We start from the raw sequence: 26,911 nt of genomic DNA, 5'->3' as shown, positions 1-26,911 counted from the left end.
AAGAAATACTATTTCAAAAAAAAGATGGGGAGAGCAGTGCTCTGGCAGCTTTGCAGGAGGAAGGAATTCCACAGACAGTGAGGCCCAAGTGGGACAGGGACTGCGTCTGATCTGATCGCGTTGTTATCTACTCCAGTGCTAGAACAGTGCTTGGCACATAGTAAGCGCTTTACATATACCTTAGTCATTGTTATTAGGTTCATAGGACATCCCTATGAGCAAGAGAGCAGAGGCAGGAGAGTTGAGAGCAAGGTACAGTAATAAGGTTTGGTCGGGAGGGGCAGTGATTGGAGTAAGCAGAGTGGAGTACGTGTGGAGAGAACTGATCTGTAAGGCGGAAAAAGCAACGGCGAGCCTCGGAGCCAAATACTGCTACCGAGAGTGGTGAAAAAATGAGTCTCGTGAGCACAGGTGACGACGGCTTCAGCGGAATTGGCGATCCCAACCCCAGATCCATCTCCATCGCTATTCCAAAGAGGTAGCCTCCCTCCACTTAGAATTTGGCACAGCTAGCTGGTTGAGGAGAAAGTTGCCCGCAAACAACCTGTGAGCGCTGATCCGTTGTGCACAAAAATAGCAACGTCAACAGCAGCGGACTCACTATTGTACTCTGCCTCCGGTAGCAAAAAGAAGCTCCCTGGTCAAGAGAAAGTGGCCTACCTCTGGCCGGGAGGTAGCCGTTTGGCACTTTGACTCTCTGGACTGAAAAAAGGCCCTTGACATTAAGCGTTGGGTTTGTGGCGCAGACATTCTGGAAACCTTTCAAAGTAATGTGAAAACTCTGTTAAGAGAGTAATTTCTCCATGGCATCTCTGCTCAGGTCTAATTTAGGAAGACTGATTAGTGTGTCAAATATTATTTAGAAATAGAATTGCATGAGCAGTGTTCAAACCTTGAATAACAGACATTTGGGACAAGAGGGTTATTAATTAAAACGGAAGAAAATGCTTTCCCAGTCAATCGATGGTATTTAGCGCTCACCGTGTGCAGAGCACTGTTCTAATTGCTTGGGGAGAGTATGTTAAAACAGACTTGGTAGACGGGTTCCCTGCCTTCAGTGAGTTTACTGTCCAGAAGGGGAGACCAGTAGTCGTATAAATAAATGAGTTACGGATATGTACATAAGTGCTGTGGTGCTTGGGGTGGGGTGAGTGCGGAAGGGGAAATGCTACTTAAAAGAGTGGCAAATCAATCAATATATCAGTGGTATTTATTGAGCACTTACTGTGTGCAGAGCCCTGTACTAAGAGCTTGGGAGAATACCCTACCAATCCTGGTTCCGCCACTTATCAGCTGTGTGACTTTGGGCAAGTCACTTAACTCTCTGTGCCTCAGTTACCTGGCGGAGCCAGGATGCAAGTCTACTTCCAGCTGCTCAAGGTTCTTAGAAATTTGTAGCCGCATCAAAGCCGAGGGGGGCAAAATAGCATGATTTGATCTCTCTCCCAAGCAGCCTTGGTCCTGGGAAGATTTTTAGGGAAGCAAGCCGAAGCCAGAGAAGTCAGATGGTGAGCAATCCATTGTCAACAATCTTTCAGGGTGGCCTAAGAGAAAGAACCAGGGTCTGGGAGTCCGAGGGTTCGAATTCTAATACCAATTCCTCCATCTGCCTGCTGTGTGATGTTGGGCAAGTCGCTTCACTTCTCTGGGCCTCAGTTACCTCATCTGTAAAATGGGGATTAAATACCATTATTATTATTATTATTATTATTATCTGACCCACAGGCAGAAGAGATCTATGGGTCAGAGCGCAGAATATTGAGTCAACATATTCCAATGCCCCTTTTTGTTGCCACTGAAAATTCTTCCTTTATATGGAGAAGTGACAGGGTCAGAAGTTTAGTTAGTATTGACAATAAAACTGTCCCCAAGGTGGAAATTTACTAATTGGTGGTGTTTTTTTCCCTCTGGAGATTAAGGGTCAGATCGAAGGACTTTCTATTATTAAATACAGAGGTGATGTCCAAAAGTTTAGATTTAATCATCTCTCCTAGCCAGATAATGACTCACGAGAAGGCTCAAGTAGTCAGAAACTGATAGGATAAGAGTGGCGATACCTTTACTTTTAGTAGATTTTGCTTTCAGCCTTTCAGTTTTTCCAGTGATTCATACCGTGGGATCATTCAAATAATGATCTTACATGCCTAAATGGAATTTACCATCCTCCCCCGAGTAGAGTCCAGAGATCCCTGATCAGTGATCTCCTTCCACACCCTCAGCTTCAGTTGTCTATTGCCCTCTCCAATCTAGAAAATCGTAAACCAGAGTCTCCGAGAGGAAATAGCCGAGATCTAGCTCAGATTGATATCTCGCATTTTGTTTTCTAGGGGTAGGCACTTGTGGATTTGTAGGAAGAGACGCGCACCGCTGAGAATTGTCTTTGCTTGTTTGCATAGTAATAAGAATGGCAGTGAAGAGATGGAACAGTCCTTCCTAAATAAAATCATTATACCCATGACCTGGGAAAGGACTTGTCGAACACCTTCCTCTAGCCTGTAAGCTCCCTCTAGGTATCGTGCCTACCAATTTTTAGGGAGGATGCGTGAAAGGGATCGGTGGCGAGATAGACGAGATCGGGGCACAGTGAGTAAATCGGCACTAGAGGAGCGGAGTGTGCGGATTGGGCTGTAGTAGGAGATCTGTGAGGTGAGGTAGGATGGGTGACCTGATTGAGTGCTTCAGAAGCCAATGGTAAAGAGTCACCAATGGTCTGGTTGCCAGACATTCCACATATTTAGCACCCTCTGGGTGAAGAGGTGTTTCCGTCTGTTTTTAACGTACTATTTTTGAGTTTCAGTAGCGCTGTCCCTCACCCCTTTCCGGTCACTGCAGGGACCACAGGTTCTGTATTCACCCGGCCCACCCCCTTCGTGATTCTATAAATGTTAACCACACGCCTATAAAATCCCGTCGACCTTCGTCTTGCCAAAGCGCCCTAATCTTTTTCCGCGTATCCCCGTGAAGCCTTTCCATCCCCACGATCATCTCGGTTTTCTTCTGTAGTTCATCTTCAGCTCTATCACGTCCTTCCTGAGATGTGGTGTGATAGAGACAGCATTTCCAAGGGCAGGTAGATCAGATTTTGGGGGGTTTTAATGATATTTGTTAAGCGCTTACTATGAGCCAGGAACTGTTCTAAGCACTGGGGTAGATACAAGGTAAGTAGGTTGGACACCGTCCGTGTCTCACATGGGGCTCACGGCATCAATCCCCATTTTACAGATGAGGGAACTGAGGCACAGAGAAGTTATGAGTTGCCCAAGGTCACACAGCAGACAGGTGGCAGAGCCGAGATTAGAACGCAGGTCTGATTCCCAGGCCCGCCCGGGCTCTATCTGCTGGGTCAGGCTGTTTTCCGTTTAGCAAATTGCATATGGTAGCAAAACTTGGCCTCTCTTCTCTCAGTGGCCAGCTTTGGGCTGGCCAACTTAGCTGCTGATGCTGCACGTTTGACTGATGATCCATCAGTTCAGTGTAGTATCCTCTTGAAAGGCACATCAGCATCAAAGAGCAGATTAAGTCTGAGTAGCAGAATTTAACAAATTGTTTGACAGATCAAGACGCTTCCCCACTAGCTATGGTCAAAGGAATCTCTCCGCTAGAGATAAGGAAGCTGCTAGGGAAGCAGCGTGGCTTAGTGGAAAGACCCTGGGCCCGACAGTCAAAGGACCTCGATTCTAATCCCCGGCTCCACTGCGTGACCGTGGATGAGTCGCTTCAGATCTCTGTGCTTCGGTCACCTTATCTGCAAAATGGGGATTGAGACCATACGCCCCGCGTGGGACACGGACTGTGTCCAACCTGATTAGCTTCTATCTACCTCAGCGCTCAATACAGTGCCTTGCACATAGTAAGCACTTAATAAATTACTTTAAAAAAAAAAAAAGAGGATATTGTCCCAGTACATAAAAACCAGTCAGGTGTACATTAGCTTAAGTCACTCCATGCCCAAATATAATTGGTGTATCTCCTAAGCTCGCTGTGGGCAGAGAACGTCTCCTACCAATTCTAATAGATTGTACCCTCCCAAATGTTTAGTACAGTGCTGTGCACACAGTAAGTGCTCAATAAGTGCAATTGATGGATTGATTGATTGATATCAGTGAGGAGGATTGAATTGCAAGTTTTAACTTCCAGGATGTGTCCGTTTCCCTCTGTCATCTGGGTAGTGAATTTACTTCAAGCAGCGTGGCTCAGTGGAGAGAGCCTGGGCTTCGGAGTCAGAGGTCATGGGTTCGACTCCCGGCTCTGCCACCTGTCAGCTGTGGGACTATGGGCAATTCACTTAACCTCTCTGTGCCTCAGTGACCTCATCTGGAAAAAGGGATTAACCGTGAGCCTCACGTGGGACAACCCGATTACCCTGTATCTCCCCCAGCGCTTAGAACAGTGCTCTGCACATAGTAAGCGCTTAACAAATACCGACATTATTATTACTTCACTGGCTCAGTCACTTGACCAACTATTGGCTGGGATCTTAAAAAACGGAGCAGAGAAGACGTTGGAAAAAAAAACCTGTACTTATTGTCGTATGCCCTCTGAAGTTTGCCCCTGAACTCTTCCCTTTGTTCTGCAAACTGCTTCATCTTTTAGCCAGTGACTAAGCGTGTTTTAAGTTAATAAATAACCCCCAGGTGGCTGATTGGGAATCGGAAAGGAGGTGATAGAATCAATCGATCGTATTTACTGAGCACTTACTATGTGCGGAGCGATATACTAAGCGCGTGGGAGAGTGCGACACAACGGTATAGCAGATGCGTCCCCTGCCCACAGCGAGCGTACAGTCTAGAGGAACTGGAGCCCAACACCACTGGCCTAATAAGAATCATCCCATTATTCATTCATAAAAAATGACTATTCCTGTACTTGGATTTCGCTATGGAAACAGTTCGACTTTCTGGGCCATAGCCATTAAAATAGCATATGGGCAGCTCTAAATAAAGGGAGAGATAAAAATGACTCCTACTTCAAAGATTGATTGGCGTGGCGTTTTTTTAAGAACCGAATGTTGCGAGTGGGTGTCTTTGGTTTACCTAAGACTGCTGAAGTATTTATATAGGTTGCATTTCATTGAAAGAACTGCGTCTTCTAGAGGAAAATTCCCTCCGCTCTCATGGGACTTTTGAAAGACGCTGTAAGCGTGTTTCCTCGAGGAGATGGTGAAAGAATAGCGAGAGGTTGTAAATGGCTGCAGTTTACTCTTATTCCTGGTCTCCTTCACCCATCAGTTCCATATTTATTGAGCGCTTAGTCTGTGCATAGCACTGTACTAAGTGCTGGGGAGAGTACAATGGAACAGAAAGGAAACCAGCCACGTGGATATCTTGGAAGCATCTGGCCTGAGAGTATAATCGTCACTCCAGTCTTTCCTCCGAAAGGATAGATAAAAATTAATATCTGCCGTCGTTAAAATTTCTTCTCGCGACACATTTTCACTCGATTGTATTTTATTACTTAGAGGATTAGTTTCTTGGTCTTTTAGTACAGTTCGTATCCCCAGGTTGACTGCGATTCATTCTTTGGCCTATCTCAGTAAGTGATGTTTAGGTGTAAAGAGTTTTAGAGCTGCACTGTCGGCCTCTGCAGAGGGTCTTGACTGTGAGGTGAGGTAGGGTAGGCTCTGCGAGTTGTGCGGCACAGTGTCGAGGCAGAGCGAGGACCCGACCATCTTGAGAGTCGGACGCTCTACCACAGGAAAGCAGCATGGCCCAGTGGATGACGCACGGGAAGGGGAGCCAGCGGTTCTGGATTCTAATGCTGGCTCCACCGCCTCCCTGCTTGGTGACCTTGGACAAGTCACTGCATTTCTCTGTGCCTCAGTTTCCTCAACTGGAAAGTGGGCATTCAATACCTGTTCTCCCTCCTACTTAGACTTTGAGCCCCAGGTGGGACAGGGACTGTGTCCTACCAAGCGCTTAGAACAGCGTAAGAGCTTATAACAAATACCGTGAAAAAATTCCACGTGGTGATGGCCAGCTGGTTTAGGAGAAAAGTGGGGTTTGGCCATTTGGGCCTCCGCATATAATAATAATGGTATTTGTTAAGCGCTTAACTATGTGCCAGGCACTGCATTTGTGCGGACTCCGAATGCCGTCCAGAAACACCGGACGTATCTCACGTTGGCATTTGGGAGCCAGACCAGGGGTTCGGCCATCTGCACGTCCCACTCTGCCTCTTGCCTACTCTGTGAACTCTGGGCAAGTTACTTTACTTAGAACAGCGCCTGGGACATAGTAAGCGCTTAACAAGTACCATGTTAATTATTATTATTCCCTTCTCTGGGCCTCAGTTTCATTACCCGTTCTCCCCTTTACTTACACTATGAGCTCCATGAAGGGCAGGGACTGTGTTCAACATGGCTTTCCTGGATCTACCCGTCACTTGAGTGCTTGGCACATAGCACTTAACATATACTATCATTATTATTATTACTAATAGCCATAATAATAATAGTAATCAGTGGTATCTATTGAGCACTTCTGTGCAGAGCACTGTACTAAGTGCTTGGAAGAGTACAATACAACAGAATCAGTGGACGAGTTTCCTGCCCGTAATGAACTGACCGTCTAGAGGGGGATAATGCCTACTACTAATATCATAATTACTAGTATTATTATGATCCCGTGATCATAGTATTATTATTCTCATTATTGCTATTGTTGTTATCATTATCCCATGATATTGAGGGGTCTGCTCAAGCAGCAGGGTTTAACGTGGTACAGACCTGGGGCTTTATTCAGAGACCTGGGGAATCATTCCAGATTCTGGGATCATCCCAGACTCCAGGGACAAAAGGGTGCAGTGAGGCAGGAAGGGCTGCCCTCCCGTCTCCGGGATTCCCCCCAACCTGTGCCCTCTGAAGGAAATTGGGCTCCCGGGACTAATAAAGAAGTGAGACTTATGGATTGATGTGAAAGGCATTTTCCGGGATTTCTCCGTGGCAGCCTACGTGGGACTCGGGTTTTATTTTCGATAAATACGACCGAATGGATGAACGAATGACTGGGCATTCACATTACGAGGGAACGATTCCCTCATTCGGAGTTTAGGCTTGGCCCTGAAACTCCACCGTCTCTTCGTCGGTGCCTGGATCCGGTGGGAAAGTAGAGATGGAGAAGAGGAGAGATGGGAACCGGGCTCCGGCTGGGACTAAACCTGACGGAACATGTTCGTTTCAGGCCACCCTCTCCGTGCGTCAACTTCTAAGGGCGTAAGACCGTCAACGCACGTCGTCCTGGGGGCACGGGAAGGTGTTCAAGGCCAACTCCCGTAGAGTTAAGCAAATAAAGCCTCCTTCCTGCGTCAGATTTCGAATTACAGAGAGTTGCCTCCGACGGGTAAAACTGAAGAACAGTTGAAGGGAGAAGCTGTGAAAGTAATTTCTTGGCCCGGAAACTTTGCATACGTAACTTTCTGTTCAAAGTTCTCCAGCTTTGCTTGTTATAGATTAACTTTTAGGTTACTGTACAATCTGCCGCTGAACGCCGGGGCCTGGCTCTCACTATCCGTGGGGCAGAGAGACTCGTCAAACATTACACAGCCGCAGAGTGGAATGTGGCATTGAACTCTTCCGTGAAGGCATTTTTCCGCCACTCAGTAGTGGAGCTCTTCATCTTTAAATGGTTAAAGAGGCCATTGTTTCGACCAGCCATAAGTTGGTTTTGCAATAGAGCTTTGTATTATCAATAATAATAGTAACTGTGGCTTTTTTAAACGCTTACTATGTGCCAAGCCCTATACTACACACTGGCGTAGATATGCAAGGTAATCAGGTTGGACACAGTCCCTGTCCCACGTGGGGCTCCCGGTCTAAATAGGGGACGAACCTCATGAGGGGCACGATCCAGGATAAACTGATATCGTCCCTTTGAAATTTTTAAAAAGGTCTTATGAAATCGAATCAAGACGGTGGTCGTTTTTGAAGATTGCGTAATCCAGGTGTTCGGTCTATACTGGCATTCCACTCCGACAGTTCATTTGGAAAATGATCCGTGGCCCTTCTTCAGATCCGATTCAATCCTGAATCTTAAAAACTACACCCACCCCGGACCTGAATTGAAAGAGAGGATATTTTTCCTCTTTAATGTGGTGGGAATGTTGGGCCCGTCATGGTAGGTAGCAGATCGTATGCCGCTCGAGGTGGGCAGGGGACGTTCCTGTCAACTCTTTTATATCTGTACTCTTCCAAGCGCTTAGTACCGAGCTCTGCACACAGTAAGCGCTCGGTGAATATGATTCATTGATTGATCCGACCCTTCACAGCTTCCACACAAAGAGGAAGTTGAAAATGATCTGAAAGAATCCCGTGGAAATAAAAGTAGAGGGTCACCTCCTTACTGTTTTTACTTCAGATTTTAACGATGACCCAGTAGCTTCTTCCTCGAGTCTGGGGACTTGGGTTCTAGTCCTGGCTCTACCACCTGATTGCTGCGGGACTCTGGACAGGTCACTTAACTTCTCCGAGCCTCGGTTTCCTCCTCTGTAAAATGGGGATTCACGACCTGTTCTCCCTCCCCCTTAGACTGTGAGCCCCATGTGGGACAGGGACTGGGTCTGATCTGATGCACAGACTCCAGCATTTAGTACGGTGCTTGCACGTAGTAAGCGCTCAACAAATACCACTAATATTGTTCATTATTCATTGTTTTAAGAGGTGATTATAACAGGGGAGGCCAAACCTCAGGGAGCCAAAGCTCCAGCCATTTTGGTGGTGGTACCCCTGCCCATCCTCAGCCTCACCTGGCCCTCCCACCCTCACTGTACTAAGCGCTGGGGTAGATTCAAGTTAATCAGGTCGGACAAAGTCCCTGCCCAACGTGAGACGCCCCGTCTGTATTAATGTGGATCTCCCCGTTGAACTCTCCTAAGACCTTCCAGTGCTCCGCACACAGGAAGCGTTCAGTAAATTCCGACGATGATGATGCTCTCACTGTTCGGTGAAGCCGAGGCCACAGGAAGCACGAAAGAGATACCTCTGCACCTCCTCCATCCAAAACCCTTTTCCTCATCTTCTGCTAACTCGGGGCTTCTCTACATCTGACCTTTAAAATCCAGCAAACCTTCTCCATCTTCTTCCCGAACCGTTGCCAGTGGATATTCCGGCCCTTTTGCCGGGACAAATGAAATCTTGTCATCCCGTGAATGTAAGCTCCCTTAAAGTAGGAGTTAAAATGTGCATCCGGAACGGAAATGATCAGATTCTCATGAAAAGAGCAGGCCGGTCATTAAAAGATCTGGTTTTCAATCAGATTTGCTTCTCTCCAGATTAGCTCTCCTTGTTTGTCGGGGAGGGCTAGACACTAGATACTTTTAGTAAAAAAAATCCTTCCTGGAGAAATCCACTAGACTGTACGATTGCTTTCCAAGAGAAGAGGAGGAAACCACTACTAAAATTAGACAAGATGAACTCTAGAAAGTGCTGTAGGGTATTTTCCAACATTCCTGCAGTAGGATGGTCGATTCACCTAATAAGTCAATTCTATTACTAACTTCTTTGATTCTCAAATTGTCATGACCCGTTGGAGGAACGACGCCAGAAACTGAGTCAAGATGAGCCTGCCAGATCTGTATATGGCCACTGGGCCATCTGGTTTCAACTCCCTGAAGCTGCCAAAGATTGGGGATAACGACTCTTTTCTTCTACAGGGAGAGGATGGTTTTGTGATCCTTCCCAGGTGCTGGATAAAGAACTCCAATGTCTCAAACAGTGGAAAATTCAGGCCTGGACCGTGTTGTGTTCAGGAACCCATCTTGGAGGTGTCTGCACCGTGTCATCCCATCCGTGGCCCAGACGCAATCACAGGGTTGCGGTAATCGATCGATGGCATTTATTGAGTCCTTGCCGTGTGCAGAGCCCTGTACTAAGTGCTTGGGAGAGGGCGATACAGTAGGGATGGTAGACGTGATGCCTGCCTGCTAGGAGCTTACGGTCTAGAAGCAGCATGGCCCAGTGGCTAGAGCCCAGCCTGGGAGTCAGAAGGGCCCGGGTTCTAATCCCGGCTCTGCCATTTGTCTGCTGGGTGACCTTGGGTAAGTCACTTCACTTCTCTGTGCCTCAGTTATCTCATCTTTCAAATGGGGATGAAGACTGTGAGCCCATGTGGGGCGGGACTGTGTCCAACTCGATTTGCTTGTATTCACCCCAGCGCTTAGTACAGTGCCTGGCACAGCGCAAATGCTTAACAAATACCACAGTGAATATCATCATCATCATTACTCATAATAATACTAATAGTAATAACTTAATTGCTCCGGGAGATTTTCAGATTTCCAATTCGGATCCAAGAATGACTCGGAAAACTTTTCAAATCCAGTTTAGATTTGGGCCCATCGTAGCAAAATGTCACGTTCCTACCAAAACTACTGGAGTACGTCCTGGCTTGGGACACTCTATACTTCCAGATGAGGGAATTGCCTAGAATGGGTTAAGCGGGGAGGTATCTCCCTGGCGACTTTCGATATAGGTAAGAGCTACTTCAGGATCCACAGCCTACGACTTGCCTTTTGGAGTGTTTGCCGGAAGAGCCTGTGCACAAATGGCACGTCTCCCTTGCGGAAGAGTTTGAAAGCTTCTTGAGACGTGGTGGTAGAAATAAGGATGCTTCTACCAACATTTCATTTACTTGCTGACAGGGAAGTACGAAAGCGTGATTTCTTCAGAAATCGTGAGGAGAGCGTTCAAAGGGATTTTAGCATTTCCACTAAGAAGGGGAAAAGTGGGTTTGGCGACCAGACACGAATAATGGCTGGAGGCTTCTTAAGCAGACTGTTTTCCTCACCCCGTTCCCGCCGTCCGCCAAGCAGCTAGATGTGGTCTCTTTTCCTGTCAATCTCCCAGACGGTCTCTTCGGAGCCTCAGAGAACGCTTTGTGAGACCATTCCCTGACTTAATGAGACTTCGGTGGCCAAACAGAAGCTGAATTAGGCCAAGATTTTCTCAAGCAGGCAGGAGGCAGCTGACTCTACGCGTCCGAATGGCACGTTTCTCGGGTTTGTGTGGCTCTGGCTACAGGGCGTAATTAGCCAGAGTAGCATTTTGCCGGCCGTTCCTCGGTGTGAAAGGAAGCCCTTTTTCCTTTTCGGATGCCCCGTCATCAGGACATTTGTGGGCCCCGTCTGAGTTTGGAATTCACGTGGGGAAACATCGCCCAAGGGAGCGTGTCAGCCATTCACAGGAAACGCTCCGATCGTGGCGAAGCCCAACTTATTAGACGAAGCCGGCCGTATTTCCTCTTCGAGGTGAGACGCAGACCGGTCCTTCATTAGGGCTGATATACCCTCACCTCACAGCGCTGCGTATTTCGTGGCTAATTTACATCGTAGAGAAATGGAATGTATTCTTAGCCTCGCTCCTCCGAGTACAGGATGTACTTATTGCGGCGTGACTGCCCTGTGAGCCATTTCTTCAGGAGTTTTCACAGGTCACGCTTGACCAGGGTTAAAAATGCTAGCGCAAACATAGAACAAGAGAGCCAAAGAGGACGTGAGCTAGGAGAGCCCGTGTCAACCCAACAGAGTGAGGCAGTTGGATTTTAGGAAGCGGCACGGTACGGCGGATAGAGCACGGGCCTGGGAGTCAGAAGGTCACGGGTTCAGACCCCGGCTCTGCCGCTTGCCTGCCGTGGGCAAGTGACTTCTCCTCTCTGTGCCTCGGTTACCTCATCTTGTTCTTGTTTTTGGTTTGTTCGGTTTTGCCCTGCTGTCTCCCCCGTTTAGACTGCGAGCCCGTCACTGGGCAGGGATTGTCTCTACCTGTTGCCGAATCGTCCATTCCAAGCGCTTAGTACAGTGCTCTGCGCATAGTAAGCGCTCAATAAATACTATTGAATGAATGAATGAAAATAGGGATTGAGACAGTGAGCCCTACCGAGGTCAGGGACTGTGTCCAACCCACCCCAGCACTTAGTACAGTGCCTGGAACGTAGTAAGTGTTTAACAAATATCACATTTATCATTATTATTATTTGTTCGAGGAAAACCATCCCTTAAAATGGCAGTTGTGTCCCTGGAAAATACCGTGTGTCTTAGACGTTTGAATCTGGGGGGGACGGGGGTTAGGTGCTCCTCTACGAGGCTGCACCGAGAATAGTGGACACAGCATGGGCTTGAGAGTCAGAAGGACCTGGGTTCTAATCCCGGCTCCACCACTTGTCTGCTGTATGACCTTGGGCGAGTCACTTAACTTCTCTGGCCCTCAGTTCCTTCATCTGTAAAATGGGGATTAAGACTGTGAGCTCCCGTAGGACATAGACGGAGTCCAACCTGATTAGCTTGTATTTACCCCAGCACTTAGTACCGTGCCTGGCACGTAGTAAGTGATTAACAAATACCATTTTTTAAAAAAAAACAAAAAACACAGACATTGTTCTTTTGGCTACCGCCAGGAAGCTCTCTGGGCTGTTAGGTTTGGCACCACGATGAACAATCCCTATTCCAGGGAAACCAAGAATTTTAAATCCTTCATTTTCCATTACCGCTTAGCATACCAAGGAAAGTAACGCAAGCTACACACCTGCTCCTGTGGTTTTACCTCGACAGAAGTAAGCGGGGAATAATTAAGTGGCCGAGTTGCGTAAAGGCATTTCTCAAAAAGGGACGCTCTAGACTTTGAGCTCGTTGTGCGCCAGGAACGTGTCTACCGACTCCGATGTATTGTACCCTCCTAAGTGCTTTGCAAGTAAGTGCTCGTTTAATACCATTAAAGATGATGAGGTTGATGATCTGCCACAGGCTACGTAGAGAAGAGCCCATTTGGACTCCCTTGGTTCTTGTGAGTAACGCTCAGTACAGTGCTCTGCACACAGAAAGCGCTCAATCAGTACGGTTGAATGCATGAATCCCAGGCCAGGCTTCATTTGATAAGTCTCGGCTTATCCTCCTGAGACGCTGTCACTCAGAGAATCGTTTCACAAAGTAGGAAAGGCAAGCTCTCTCTGTGACACCACACACTGGATCCTCTTTTCTTTTTTTCACTTTTAAATGATATCTGTTAGTCGCTTACCGTGTCAAAGACCGTTGTAAGCGCTGGAGTCGTTACGAGACAATCAGATCCGACTCAATCCCTGTCCCACGAGGGGCTCGCAGTCTAAGTCGGAGGGGCGGAGATCGACTCCCCATTTTCAACTGAGGTACGAGGAGGTGAAGTGACTTGTCTAAGGTGACACAGCTTGGAACCCCGGTATAGGAAAGAGCACAGAAGGGAGAAGAGAAAGGCCCCTGTCGACTTTAACTCTGAAAAAGATCAGTTCTCCCGGATCCCAATCAGCCTCCCTCTCCCGACTGCCCTTATTGAGCCATCTTAAGAAACCTGAATCCTGAAAACCGCAGAAGCTTCAAATACCCGAGAAAGGTCACAGATGTAGACCCGTTTAGCTTCTTCATTAGCGTTACTCTCCCTGGGTTCCGTGCGTGGCACTTTGTAAGAAGTGAAAATTTCTTTCTCAGTGTTTTCATTTCAAATCGCATTAGGGTATAACTTCTTCCCTGTGAGTTGCCTATAGCGAAGGCCCAGATCGACGAAGGGATTGGGCCAAGGATACAAAGCCAAACAATCTGCTTTGCTCCAAAGGAATCACGAAATCCTCTCTGAGCCCAGCAAAAGAAACCTATACGTGCTGTAAATGTTAGAAGCTTGTTATATTAACATAGCATTTAAAATCTATTATATTTGCAATTTTTTAAAATTTTGACTCTTTAATTCTCACCCTAGCCTCCCAGCACTTATGCAGGTATCCCTATACTCTATTTTTTTCCCCTATCCATAGTTTATTTTAATGCCCGTCTCCCCCTTAGACTGTAAGTTCCTCGTATAGAGGGAGTAATCAAGCCCAACTTTTTGATGTGGTTTCCCACACTTACTGATTCAGTCATATTTATTGAGCATTTACTGTTCATTCATTCAATAGTATTTATTGAGCGCTTACTATGTGCAGAGCACTGTACTAAGCGCTTGGGATGAACAAGTCGGCAACAGATAGAGACGGTCCCTGCCGTTTGACGGGCTTACAGTCTACAGTACAGTCTACAGTCTGTGTGCGAAGCAGTGTACTAAGCACTTGGGAGGGTACAATATAACAACAACAAACAGACACATTCCCTGCCCACAACGAGCTCTCAGTCTATCCCCGGGAAGTCTTACCTTACTCCAGTGAAAATGGCACAAGCCCAGTGCAGCTATTTCATCAGAGAGCGTTTTCTGTCTCCTTTCCTTTCTCTTTAATCTGGGTCCCTTCTTTTCTTCATGGCCTCCACTGACAGGGGAGTTTTCTACTCCTTCCCTTTCCTCCTTTTTCTTTTTTTGGGAAGATTCTCCCTTCCTTTCTCCTTGGGATCTTCTTCATTCACCAGCATATTGCTCTGGGCAGGGAATGTGTCTGTTTATTTCGATAGTGTACCCTCCCAAATGCTTAATATAGTGCTCTACAAAGAGCGCTCAATAAATATGATTGACCGATTGACTGCCACCTTGCTGTTTGGAATCAACTGAGTCGTTAAAGCATGTATAAGGGGAAGATTTTTAATTTAATTTATATATAATTTATAGAAATATACAATATATATTATATATATAAATTAAATCAATAAAATAGGTTAAATTCCTGGGTGCAGTAATCCCTTGTGATGGGTTTATTCCCATCCAGCATTTGGACTCAGTAGGGCTCCCAACTAGAGCTGATCACTGGTATTTATTGAGCGCTTACTGTGTCCAGAGCACTGTGCTAAGCGCTTGGAAGAGTTCGACCCAGCGTTGTTGGTAGCCTCAAGATTATAAGCTTGTTGTGGGCAGGGAATGTGTCTGTTATATTGTTATAGTGTACTCTCCCAAGCACTTAGTAGAGTGCTCTGTACATAGTAAGCGCTCAGTAAATACAGTTGACTGACTGATGTTCCCTACTGCCAGGGCCCTGGGTTCTGTTTCAGGCCTACCCCCTGATTCACTGGGTGACAGCAGGCAAGTCGTTTAAACTCTCGGCTTCAGCAACTCCATCCGCCAGATGGGAAGAAGAATATTAGCTGGTCTGACAGAGAGAGCGGGATTATGAATGCATCGGCACCTGGCCGTTTAGACAGAAAGCCATGGGCAAGACTAAAACCTTCAGGAGTTGGGGAATATTTGTAAGTTCGTATCCGCACGACCTTCCCAAGTATGCATTGCTTGCGAGCCCCTCGGGGGACAGGGTCTGTGTCTGATTTCCTCCTGTGTACTCTTTCCCAACATTTAATACAGTGCCGTGCACGCAAGAAGTGCTTAATACATACAAAGACTACTGCTAGCCTTAGTATTATTGCAACATAGCCTAATGGAAATCAGAAATATATTTTTCTTCCGACTGAAAGTACCTGGTGTCTTTAGGAAGCCTACCTCCCTTCTCTGGAGCCTTTGAGCTGCTGAAGACTTTTCCTTTTCCCCGAAGAGTTCTTCTTTCGCTTATAAATGAGTATCCGCCCACTCAGCAGTGCAGGGAACAGGCAGTGACACAGATGCTTGTTGGCGAGGTGTTACAGTAAATGCTTTTTCATTGAATGTACAGCAAGGTACCCCTCTCGGGATCACACCCGGGGAGTTTCCAGTACTCTACCAGGCTCGGCTACGGGAGGGAGAGTCAAGCAGAGGCCCGTCCATTCCATTCCTAGCTTGGGCAGTGGCTAGCGAGTGGAAGGCCATCTGTTACAAGTCAAAATTCTCCCAAGCTGGGCAGCGGGGACGTGGGAGAGAGTCGAGGGCAGAGACTCAAGTTTACTGCATGGAAGAAGGCAGTGGTCAACCGTTTTTACCAAGAAAACTCTATGGATCCATGACCAGAATGATTACCAATGGAGGTGAGGCGTTCTGGGAGAGATGGGTCCACGGAGTCGCTGTGGGTCAGAGACGGCTCGACAGCATAAGACAAGACTGCAAGGTGTATTTGCAGAGACTCTGGACTGCCGTGTTCCTGAGTGACCATTTCAAGAATATTTTCCTCCAGTGTACGGATGTGTTCTTTTCCTTTCCTATAAATGCTGGTCTCCGTGGCAGCAGGATAAATTTACATGCCCGGCCTGAACTTGACACCTCAGGACAAGGATGCGGATCAGGGCCGGGATCAAGTCCCACCCTCCCCCGCCCCATCCCACCCCCATCTCTCACAGGGAGGTATTCATTCATTCATTCAATAGTATTTATTGAGCGCTTACTATGTGCAGAGCACTGTACTAAGCGCTTGGGATGGACAAGTCGGCAACAGATAGAGACAGTCCCTGCCGTTTGACGGGCTTACAGTCTAATCGGGGGAGACGGACAGACAAGAACGATGGCACTAAACAGCGTCAAGGGGAAGAACATCTCGTAAAAACCGATGGCGACTAAATAGAATCAAGGCGATGTACAATTCATTAACAAAATAAATAGGGTAACGAAAATATATACAGTTGAGCGGACGGGTACAGTGCTGTGGGGATGGGAAGGGAGAGGTGGAGGAGCAGAGGGAAAAGGGGAAAATGAGGCTTTAGCTGCGGAGAGGTAAAGGGGGGATGGCAGAGGGAGTAGAGGGGGAAGAGGAGCTCAGTCTGGGAAGGCCTCTTGGAGGAGGTGATTTTTAAGTAAGGTTTTGAAGAGGGAAAGAGAATCAGTTTGGCGGAGGTGAGGAGGGAGGGCGTTCCAGGACCGCGGGAGGACGTGACCCGGGGGTCGACGGCGGGATGGGCGAGACCGAGGGACGGCGAGGAGGTGGGCGGCAGAGGAGCGGAGCGTGCGGGGTGGGCGGTAGAAAGAGAGAAGGGAGGAGAGGTAGGAAGGGGCAAGGTGATGGAGAGCCTTGAAGCCTAGAGTGAGGAGTTTTTGTTAAGCTGATGACGTTAGCCTGTTGGCCTCCCTGACCCCCACTTAAGTCCCCAGTTCGATGAGCCTGGGGACGAAAGAAAATTGGAGGGGCAGCGTGATAAGTAGAGTTCCCAAGAGGTGGGAATTGGGGATAATTATAATAATAATTTGGTACTTGTTAACCACTTACTAAATGCGTAGCGGTAGTTACGAGATAATCAGGTTGGACACAGTCCCTGTCCCACACTGGGCTCACACTCTTATCCCATTTTACAGATGTACTGAGTCCCAGAGAAGTGAAGTGGCTTACCTAGGGTCCCACAGCAGACAAGTCGCAGAGCTGGGATTAGAACTCAGTTCCTTCTGACTCTCAACCCCAAAGAGGAATGTCCCAATCTTGAGGTGACCGTTGGAGTCAGGGACTATTTGAGCATATCGAGTAATAGCCCAGCGGCCCCCCCAGTTTGGCGTCATGTGTAGAGTTCGGGTGAAAACCTCGTGCCGGCCAAATGACCAAGAAAGCCAAGTTCGCAAAATCCAGAAGTTGCTTGATGGGGATGGCTGGGGAGGGGAAAAGACTTGCTTCAGCATCCTCCTGAAGCCGGGGCCTGGGACTGAGAGCTCTGTCGAAAGCACGCACCTGGTTTTGTCGGTCGTTTGATTTTTGAGGTGGGCCTCAAGAGTTAGAAAAACTAATTGTGGTATTTGTTAAGCGCTCAGGATCTGCCAAGCATAAGCACTGGGGTAGATACAAGGTAATTAGGTTGGACGCAGTCCCTGTGCCACATGGGGCTCAACAGTCTCGATCCCCATTTTACACATAACTGAGACACAGAGAAGTAGTGACTTGCCCAAGGTCAACGGTAGTGTGGCAGAGCGAGGATTAGAACCCATGTACTCTGACCCCCAGGGCTGGGCTCTTTCCACTAGGCCACGCTGCTTCTCTGATCTGATGTCAGTTCGGCATCTTGGTCTAGTGGAACTTAAGAGTCAGAGGACCTGGGTTCTAATCCCGTTTCCCTCATTTGCCTGCTGTGGGACCTTGGACAAGTCACTCCACTTCCGTGGGCCTCAGTTTCCTCAGCTGTAAATTGGGGATTCAGTATCTGTTTTCTCTGTCAGACTTAGACCGTGAATTCCCCCTTGTGGGACAGGGACTGTGTCCGAACTGATTATCTTGTATCTCCCCCAAGATGCCTGTCGAGTGCTTGGAACATAGAAAGAACTTAACAAAGGCCACAGTTATTATTATTATTGTTACCAAACCCAAGCAGGTAATTTGGGATCTGCCTGTCCCCCAGACTTATATTCGACAGAGCCGACGAGAGGCCCAACCCATAAACCACAACTTCAGCGAGCAATTATCTCTCAGATTCTCTTTAAACCTTCCCCGCCATCCCCTAAATATGAAGTTCCAAAAATAGAATCCCGAGAACGAGCACTCTCGCCCCTTGCGAACTGTTCATAAACAAGGTTTCCTGTGGACCGGGCAGCAGCAAATCTTCATAATTACCCTTGGAAGGAAACAACGAGCGCATAATCTCCTACACGGACGGTAGTTATTGTTCTCCCTGTGGGCTTCGATGCTGCCGTGGCATTCTAAAAGGTTTATGGAAAATACATTAAAAAGTAATTTAAAAATAAATTCTCCAGACTCTGGAAGAACCGAAACGAAGAGAGAATTTAGGACGGTGCCGTGGCTAAGGCGTCTGGCCTCTCTCAAAAACTAAACATTTGATCTGATAAGGAGTAAAATGACTAACTGTTTGTATGACATCCAAACAAGCGAGAGCCTCGCACTGTTGTTTTCATCAGCCGTTAGGGCATTAGTCGAGAGGAGACGTCGTGGAGGTTGGAATGAATCTGTGCATCTGCAAAGGCCCATTGATACATTTGCCCGGTATAGAAGACCCTGCTCCTTCTCCTCCACGAGAAGGAACACAACCTCTTCTTACGTGGTTTTTTTTTAATGGTATTAAGCGCTTAGTATTGTGCCAGACACTGTACTGAGTGCTGGGGTAGACACAAGGGATCGGGCTGGACACAGTCCCTGTTTCTTACGGGGCTCACAATCTTTATCCCCGTTTTATAGATGAGGAAACTGAGGCGCAGAGGAAGTAACTTGCCCAAGTTCACAGAGCAGGCAAGTGGCGGAGCCGGGTTGAGAATCCCGGCTCCGTAGCTAAGTGTGGCGGGGTTGATGGCGGGTTGGATAGAGGGCACAGATCCAAATGCAAGAGCGAAACAGAAGGGAGAGGGAGTAAGAGAAACAAGAGCTCAGTTGGAGAAGGCCAGTCGGAAGAGATGGGATTTTACCAAGGCTTTGAAGGTGGGGGCTTTGAAGGTGGGGAGAGCGATCGGCGGCGGTGGCGGAACCTAGGTCGAAGCAACCGTTTTCTGGATGAGCGGACCAGCGATGCAACTTGGTTTGAACCACTGACCAACTGCAGTCTCCGCCCCATCCAGTCCGCTCCACTGGCTTTAACTGCCGTGTTTCTCACCTGGATGTCCTGTGGTGAGGATAGCCACTCGTCCAGTCTTGGGAGTAGGCAAAGAGGCGTCTGATGTTCCTCAGTGCCGCCAGTGGCCACCCTACTTCGGGTGAGGCGAAACTCGGGCCGAAACCGTCGAGACGCCCTAAGGTCTCCTTCGGTAGAGACTGGCAGAGTTTCCCGCTTCTCTGACAGTTCAGAACTGCTCTCCCTTGTAGCCTAGCTCCCTCCCGCTCTTTGCTTAAGAAAAGTCTATCTCATCAGCAAGCGTCAAAGATGCATCTTAATGAGGAAGATGCCTTCTCCACCCCCCTGATAAGAGATGGTAGTACTTGGACATTCTTTGCTTTTTTTATTATTATTATCAAGCAAGCAGGAAGGGATAATCTCTTTACGTGGTTGGCATCTTAATTAACTAGTGTCGGTATTTGTTAAGCGCTGACTACGTGCCAAGCACTGTTCTAAGCACTGGGTTAGATTCAAGGTAATCTGGTTGTCCCACGTGGGGCTCACACTCTTCATCCCCATTTTCCAGATGAGGTAACTGGGTCACCGAGAAGTTAAGTGGTAACTTGCCCGAGGTCACGCAGCTGACAAGCGGAGGAGCCGGGATTAGAACCCACGGCCTCTGACTCCCAAGCCCGGCCTCTTTCCACTGAGCCTCGCTGCTTCTCAGCTTGCATGTAGCAGCTGCAACCAAAATCTCCTTGAAGGCAGGGATAGTGGGAGAGGGCAAACTGTGGTGAGTCACATAGCACAGTCGAGAGCAAAAGGCTCAGATGGGCCGTGTTCACGTAAATCGGAAAAGAAATGCGGTTGTTCTCCATCACGAGAATGATCTCTCCTAGGATAGCAGAAGCGTCTCGGTTTTGAATGAGAGGCTCGGCCTGCTTCTCTCCTTCCCCTCTCCCCTCGCCTCCCCTCCTTCCCTCCGTCCTCTCTCCCGCTTTGTCCGGTCTCCAAGGATGGGGGAAAGATGAAGAGAGGCCCAGGAAAAGTCCGAAAGTGACAGTTCCCAGGTCACCGCTCTCCCGGCCTCCCGGGGCCAGACTGGATCCTCACTCTGGGCTGGAGAATTGTTGTGTGACATTTGGAGAGTAGGCAGAAGTGCCTTAACCGACTCCAAGGGAGCAGGAGCCACTTAGAACCCCAAGGGCCTGGCCCCACACTAGACTCTTCAGCCTCTCTGGGGTTTTCCTGGCGATTGTGTGGCTACTAATAATAGACTCTCGGGCGCGTCTTTCCGGCCCACCCTCCGCGCTAGTAAGGCAGGCATGGTTACTGTGACAGTTCCCGGTGCCGGAGGGCACCGTGTAAAGAGCCGGCCATCTCTCTTTTTCACTCCAGTGCATTGAGGGATTTAAGCCTCGGGGGTGCTGGGCCTTAGCTGACCAGAAACCTGTCGCCCGAGATGGACTGGTTCGGGAAGAGAAGGGGAAAATAGGGAATGGAGGCAGTATGGCCTAATGGAGAGACCAAGGGCCTGGGAGTTGAAGGACCTGTGTCCTAATCCCGGCTCCACCGCCACTCCGCTGCGTGACCTCGGGCAAGTCACTTCATTTCTCTCTGTCTCCGTTCCCTCATCTGTAAAGCGGGGTTCATTCTTTCATTTATATTTATTGAGCGCTTACCGTGAGCAGGATACTGAGCCCTTGGGAGAGTGCGGTGGAACAATAAGACACATTCCCTGCCCGACGAGTTTACGGTCTAGAAGGGGATTGAGACTGTGAGCTCCATATGGGACTTGGATTTGTCCAACCTGATTATCTCGTTTCTATTCCAGCGCTTAGTACAGTCCCTGGTTCACAGCATACACTTGACAGATACCATTTGAAAAAAAAAAGATGGTGAAAAGAGGAAGAGAGGAACAAAGAAAATGAGCAAAAAGAAAATAGGGGGAGAAACGGGAAGGGTCAAGGGGGAAAAAGGGAGAGAGAAAAATCAATGTCACTCACCCATCTCGCCTCGCCCCGTCCGCCCAGAGCCTCGGCAGAGATTCGGGCCAGGACGGACCTGGTCCCCGAGACCCGCCCTTCCTGCTCGGCCCCCGATGGCAGCAGCGGCTGGCCCTAGTCCAACTCTAGGCTGTCAGCTAGTTGTGGGCAGACTGTGTTTGCTTATTGTCGTGTTGGGCTCTCCCAAGCTCTTAGTACGGTGCTCTGCAAACAGTAAGCCCTCTATAAATACGATCGAATGAATGAATGAACCGGCCCAAGCCGGGCCGCGTTTCCACTTAGCCCTCTAGGCAGGCTCTGGCAGCCGTGGCCTCCCAGCCAACTCCAGGCCCACAGACCCAGGCCTCGCGCCCTCCTCCCCCTCCACGGCCCCCTCCAGAATTCAATATCCGAATCCTCTGGAGGATCAGAATGTGCCCGTTTTGCCTAATGCCTCTAAAGCAGCCCATCTTGGAAAAGCTCTCGGAAAATAACTCGACTCGAACTTGCCTTTGCCTAAGCAGCCCGTTTCCCTGTTGAGTGGCATGAAGCAGTAAATCGCTCGGTCAGTCGATCGTCTTTCTTGAGTGCTTACCGTGGGCAGAGCACTGTACTGAGCCCTAGGTAGAAGACAATAGAACAACAGAACGGACACATTCCCTGCCCTCGACGAGCTTACGGTCTAGAGGGGGAGACAGACAATATACAAAAATAAAATTGCAGATGTGGGCGTAAGTGCTGCGGGGCTGGGAGCGGGGTGATGAATAAAGGGAGCAAGTCAGGGCGACGCAGAAGGGAGTAGGAGAGGAAAGGAGGACTCAGTCAGGGAAGGCCTTTTGGAGGAGATGGGCCTTCAAATAAGACTCTGAAGTTGGGGAGACTAATTGTCAGTTACGAGGAGGGAGGGAGTTCCAGGCCAGAGGCAGGACACAGACAAGAGCTTGGTGGCGAGATAAACTAGTTTGAGGTTCAGGTTGGCATTAAAGGAGCGAAGTGTGTGGGCTGAGTTGTAACAGGAGACTAGTGAGACGAGGTAGGAGGGGCCGAGGTGATTTAAGTGGAGCCCTAGCCAGAAGAGTGGATCGGGTAAACATAACTGGACTCCTGCCTCTCCCTCTGTGTGTGTGTGTCTCTCCCTCTCTCTGTCTCTTTCAGTCAGGGCATCTCCAGCTACGCTGCCCCCAGAGCACTAATAATAATAGTAATGTTGGTATCTGCTAAGCCCTTACTACGTGCCGAGCACTGTTCTAAGCGCTGGGGTAGGCACAGGGGAATCGGGTTGTCCCACGTGGGGTTCATGGTCTTCATCCCCATTTTACAGATGGGGTAACTGAGGCACCGAGAAGTTAATCGACTCGCCCAAAGTCACACGGCTGACGAGTGGCCGAGCCGGGATTCGAACCCATGACCTCGGACTCCGAAGCCCGTGCTCTTTCCACTGAGCCACGCTGCTTCTCACTAGAGATTGCATCTTCCCTTTAGACCGTAGGCTCGTTGTGGGCAGAGAATGTGTCTGTTTATTGTTTTCTTGTACTCCCCAAGTGCTTAGTACAGTGCCCGGCACACTCTGAGCGCTCAATAAATACCACTGATAGGTTGGTGTCCTTGGATCCTTCTCCTGGACAGGCTTAGAGACGAAAAGAGAATTGACTTGGAGGTGAAAGCAAGGATCAGTTTACCAGCTTGGTTAAAGCTATCCTCGAGTGTTACTCAGTTTCCTTCTAGATTCGGGAATCGCGTCTACCAACTCTTGTACTCTCCCAAGAACTTTGTACAGTGCTCTGCACACAGTAAGTGCTTAATAAATACCACTAATGGATTGATTATATTCACGCTGGGCATTTACTACTGGATTCCCAGTCAGTCATTGGTATTTTTTAGGCACTTATTGTGTGCAGAGGACTTGCAAAGGACTTGGGAGTGTACGATACAATAATATAGTTGGTAGACAAAATCCCTGCCCTCAGTGAGTTTATGGTCTGCGGTCTCCAAGGTAAATAGTAGAGCAGTCACTGAGAGTGCATTTGCTGGGCAACTGTTTGAGTATTTTGGGGGGGTTTTAGTTGTTTTTTTAGTATTTCTTAAGTGCTTACTATGTACTAAGCACTGGGGTAGATGCGAGCTAATCAGATTGGATATAGTCCATGTCCCACATAGGCTTCCAGTCTTAATCCCCAGTATACAGATGAGGTAACGGAGGCCCAGAGAAGTGAAGTGACATGCCCGGGGTCACGCAGCAGTCACGGGGCAGAGCCAGAACTAGAACCCAGGCCCTTCTGACTCCCAGGCCCATGCTCTATCCACCAGGTCACGCTGCTCAAGATAGAGCATAGTTGCCTCTCTCCCTCTCTGTCCTACCCCCCCATTCCCCCCCGCCTCCTCATTTCTCCCTCTCTCTTTTTCAAATGTCCGCAAGTTCGAGTCCTTCTGTCAGTGTCCTTAAACGATCTAGTGCCGGGAGCTCTCACCGGGACCCGATGGCTATAAATCCAACTATCCAAACCTTCCGGTCGCCGATAGTGCCTTGAATTAGGGAGCTGGGGCGTTGCCCTGCTGAGAGCTGAGGGCTTCCTGTCAAACCAAGGCCATCCACAGTTCTGAGCCGGACCAGCCCCCCGGGTTCGATTTTCCCAGAGCGGGGAGAGAGCGGCAGACCGCAGCCTTCAATCCTGTAGCCCGTCTCCGTGAAAGCCCACCATCGAGATCGCCCGTTCTCACGTGCGGAAGGATGTATTTGACGAGGCGCGCGGGACGGGGATTTTTTTTTTTACAGATTGCTTCCTTAGAATCCATTTCCTTCTCTCTTCGAAACCAAAGCCCTTATCGGGAGGGTCACGTTTCCTTCTGTTTGGTGAAATGCATCCTCATCTCCGATCTGGATTCTGACTTGGCTCTGCCTTAACGGGTCTGACTTTCTCCAGTAAGCCGGCACGGTAGCACCGAAACAGATTTCAAGTACCAATTTAAAGACCTGGGTACCAAAAGTAGGGTCTTTTAGATTGGAGGATTCCGGCGGGGGGACATGGAGGGGGGTTTCAGCTCACTGGAAATAATCGCTTATAAGAGTCCAGCTTCTCTATCCTACGCCAGGCTAAATTGTACGTCCCAGTTCAGCCTAAAGAACGTGTAGACGTAGACTCACGTCTCCTCCCTGTGCTTCCAGCTGCGTCAGCTGCAGAGCCCAACAGTCTTGACCCAGTTGGATCTGTCTTAAAAAGAGAAACAGCAGAGCCCAGACCTGGGAGTCAGAAGGACCTGGGTTCTAATCCCAACTCTGCCACTTGTCTACAGTGTGAGCTTTGGCAGGTCACTTCACTTCTCTGGGCCTCCGTTCCCTCTTCTGTAAAATGGGGATTAAGACGGTGAGCTCCGTGCAGGACAAAGACTGGGGCCAAGCTGATTAGCTTGTATCAGCGTGGCTCAGTGGAATGAGCACGGGCTTGGGAGTCAGAGGTCATGAGTTCGAATCCCGGCTCTGCCACTTGTCAGCTGGGTGACTGTGGGCGAGTCACTTCACTTCTCTGGGCCTCAGTTCCCTCATCTGGAAAATGGGGATTAACTGTGAGCCTCACGTGGGACAACTTGATTACCCTGTGTCTCCCCCAGCCCTTAGAACAGTGCTCTGGACATAGTAAGCGCTTAACAAGTACCAACATTATTACTCCAGTGCTTAGTACTGTTCCTGGCATACACTATACACTTCAGAAATATCATAAAAAAATAAATGATCAACCGACCTCAATCTTCACTGAAAGTTCCCTCTTCCTAAAGGTTCCATCTTAAAGTTATTTTGTTGGGGGTTTTTTCTGGTATTTCCTAAGCATTTACTGTGTGCCAGGCACTGTGCTAAACACCAGTGTAGGTAAAAGATGGGTTGGACACGGTCCACGTCCCACTCGGGACTCCCAGTCTCAATTCCCCATTTTACAGATGAGGCAGCTGAGGCACGGAGATGTTAAATGACTTGCCCAAGGTCACGCAGCAGCCAAGTGGCAGAGTTGGGATCAGAGCCCAGATCTTTCCGACTCCCAGGCCCGAGCTCCGTCCATGCTAGCTGTATGTAAGGATCAGGCCTTCTGCAAAACCACTTTCCTTTCTCGGTTCTTTGGCCAAGGATAAAAGGTTAAATGGTATTTGATCTAATGTTCTTTAGGTCTAATGGGTCACCATTACAATGAAACCATTTTAGAAGTCATTTTCTCAATTTCCCTCTGCCAAAGGTTAATTTAGTGGAAGCAGTGACATTGTTCCACTGGTATTCATTTGCAGGTTTTGACTACCCTGGAGGTAACTCAAACCTCAGGTGATATTTTTCAAAAGTAAAGGGCAGAAGCAGATGAAATTTCAACTCCAAATGGTGAATTTGAGAATGCGAAATGATTCGCAGTAGGAGTTTAAGGTGGACGATATTTGTACCTTAACTGGGGTGGCACTGGAATTATGTTGAAGAGTGTAATGATAATAAAAATGTTGGTATTTGTTGAGCGCTTACTATGTGCAGAGCACTGTTCTAAGCGCTGGGGGAGACACGGTAATCGGGTTGTCCCACGTGAGGCTCACGGTCTTCGTCCCCATTTTACAGATGAAGTAACTGAGCGAGCCCATGCCCTCTGACTCCCAAGCCCGGGTTCTTTCCACTGAGCCACATCGCTTCTCTTTATTTTATATAGTGTATTCTCCCAAGCACTCAGCCCAGTGCTAATAATGTTGGTATTTGTTAAGCGCTTACTATCTGCAGAGCACTGTTCTAAGCGCTGCGCTAGATACAGAGTGATCGGGTCGTCCCACGTGAGGCTCACAGTTAATCCCCATTTTACAGATGAGGTAACTGAGGCACAGAGAAGTTAAGTGACTCGCCCACAGTCACACAGCTGACGGGTGACAGAGCCGGGAGTCGAACCCATGACCTCTGACTCCGAAGCCCAGGCTCTTTCCACTGAGCCAGTGCTCTGCACACAGTAAATGCTCAGTGGGAATACCACTGACTGACCGTGCACCATGTCACCACGATCGTGGAGTGCAGCACTGTCTCCCTGCGAAGTATTCAGTCAACTGTATTTTTTTTTGAGCGCTTTCTTTGTGCCGAGCACTGTACTGAGTGCCTGTGAAAGAACGATATAAAAGAGTTGGTAGACACATTCCCTGCCCGCAGTGAGCTTAGTGTAGAAGGAGACATTAATACAAGCAAATCAATTACAGATCCGTACACAAGTGCCGTGGGCTGAGGGAGGGGGGAATAAAGAAGGCAAATCCGAATGCGAGGGTGATGCAGAAGGGAGTGAGGGAGAAGAGGAAAGTGGGGGACGGAGGAGGTCAATCAGGGAAGGCCTCTTGGAGATGTGGCTTCCGTAAGGCTTTGGAGGTGGGGGACAGTGATCGTCTGTCGGCTGTGAAGAGGGAGGGCGTTCCAGGTCAGAGGCGGGACTATTCCCCTTGCTGAAACGTCAGTCGGTCTCGTATTAATAAATTCATTTCCCTCGAAGGCGGCTACGAAGGCAGTTCATGTAGTCAGTTACCATGCAGACTCAATCCTAGCTGGTTTCTGCTTTCAGAATTACGATGTCGTCTTCCTAGCTTAAGCGTTTCCCCGGGTTGGATGAGCAACTTGGGATTTGCAGCTCAACCGGCCGGTTGTCCCACGTCTCGTTCTCCAGAAAGATGGAGCAAAGGTTCTCGGCTGGTTTCCC

At 48.6% G+C, this 26,911-nt stretch overlaps 1 protein-coding gene and 1 non-coding gene across 4 annotated transcripts in view; both read left to right on the top strand.

The window, feature by feature from the left end:
* Nucleotides 1-26,911, top strand: part of NME7 (NME/NM23 family member 7) — a 146,027-nt gene that overhangs the window by 117,891 nt on the left and 1,225 nt on the right. The gene's annotated exons all lie outside the window — the stretch shown is intronic.
* On the top strand, nucleotides 15,538-15,675 carry LOC114817529. Its single transcript, XR_003765392.1, has one exon. It is a non-coding gene; the product is annotated as a small nucleolar RNA SNORA7 (small nucleolar RNA).

This window comes from Ornithorhynchus anatinus, chromosome 16 (genome assembly GCF_004115215.2).
Source record: "Ornithorhynchus anatinus isolate Pmale09 chromosome 16, mOrnAna1.pri.v4, whole genome shotgun sequence".
In the NCBI taxonomy this organism is placed as follows: domain Eukaryota; kingdom Metazoa; phylum Chordata; class Mammalia; order Monotremata; family Ornithorhynchidae; genus Ornithorhynchus; species Ornithorhynchus anatinus.
Note: the sequence above shows the minus strand (reverse complement) of the source record. Positions and strands in the feature narration are given on the sequence as shown.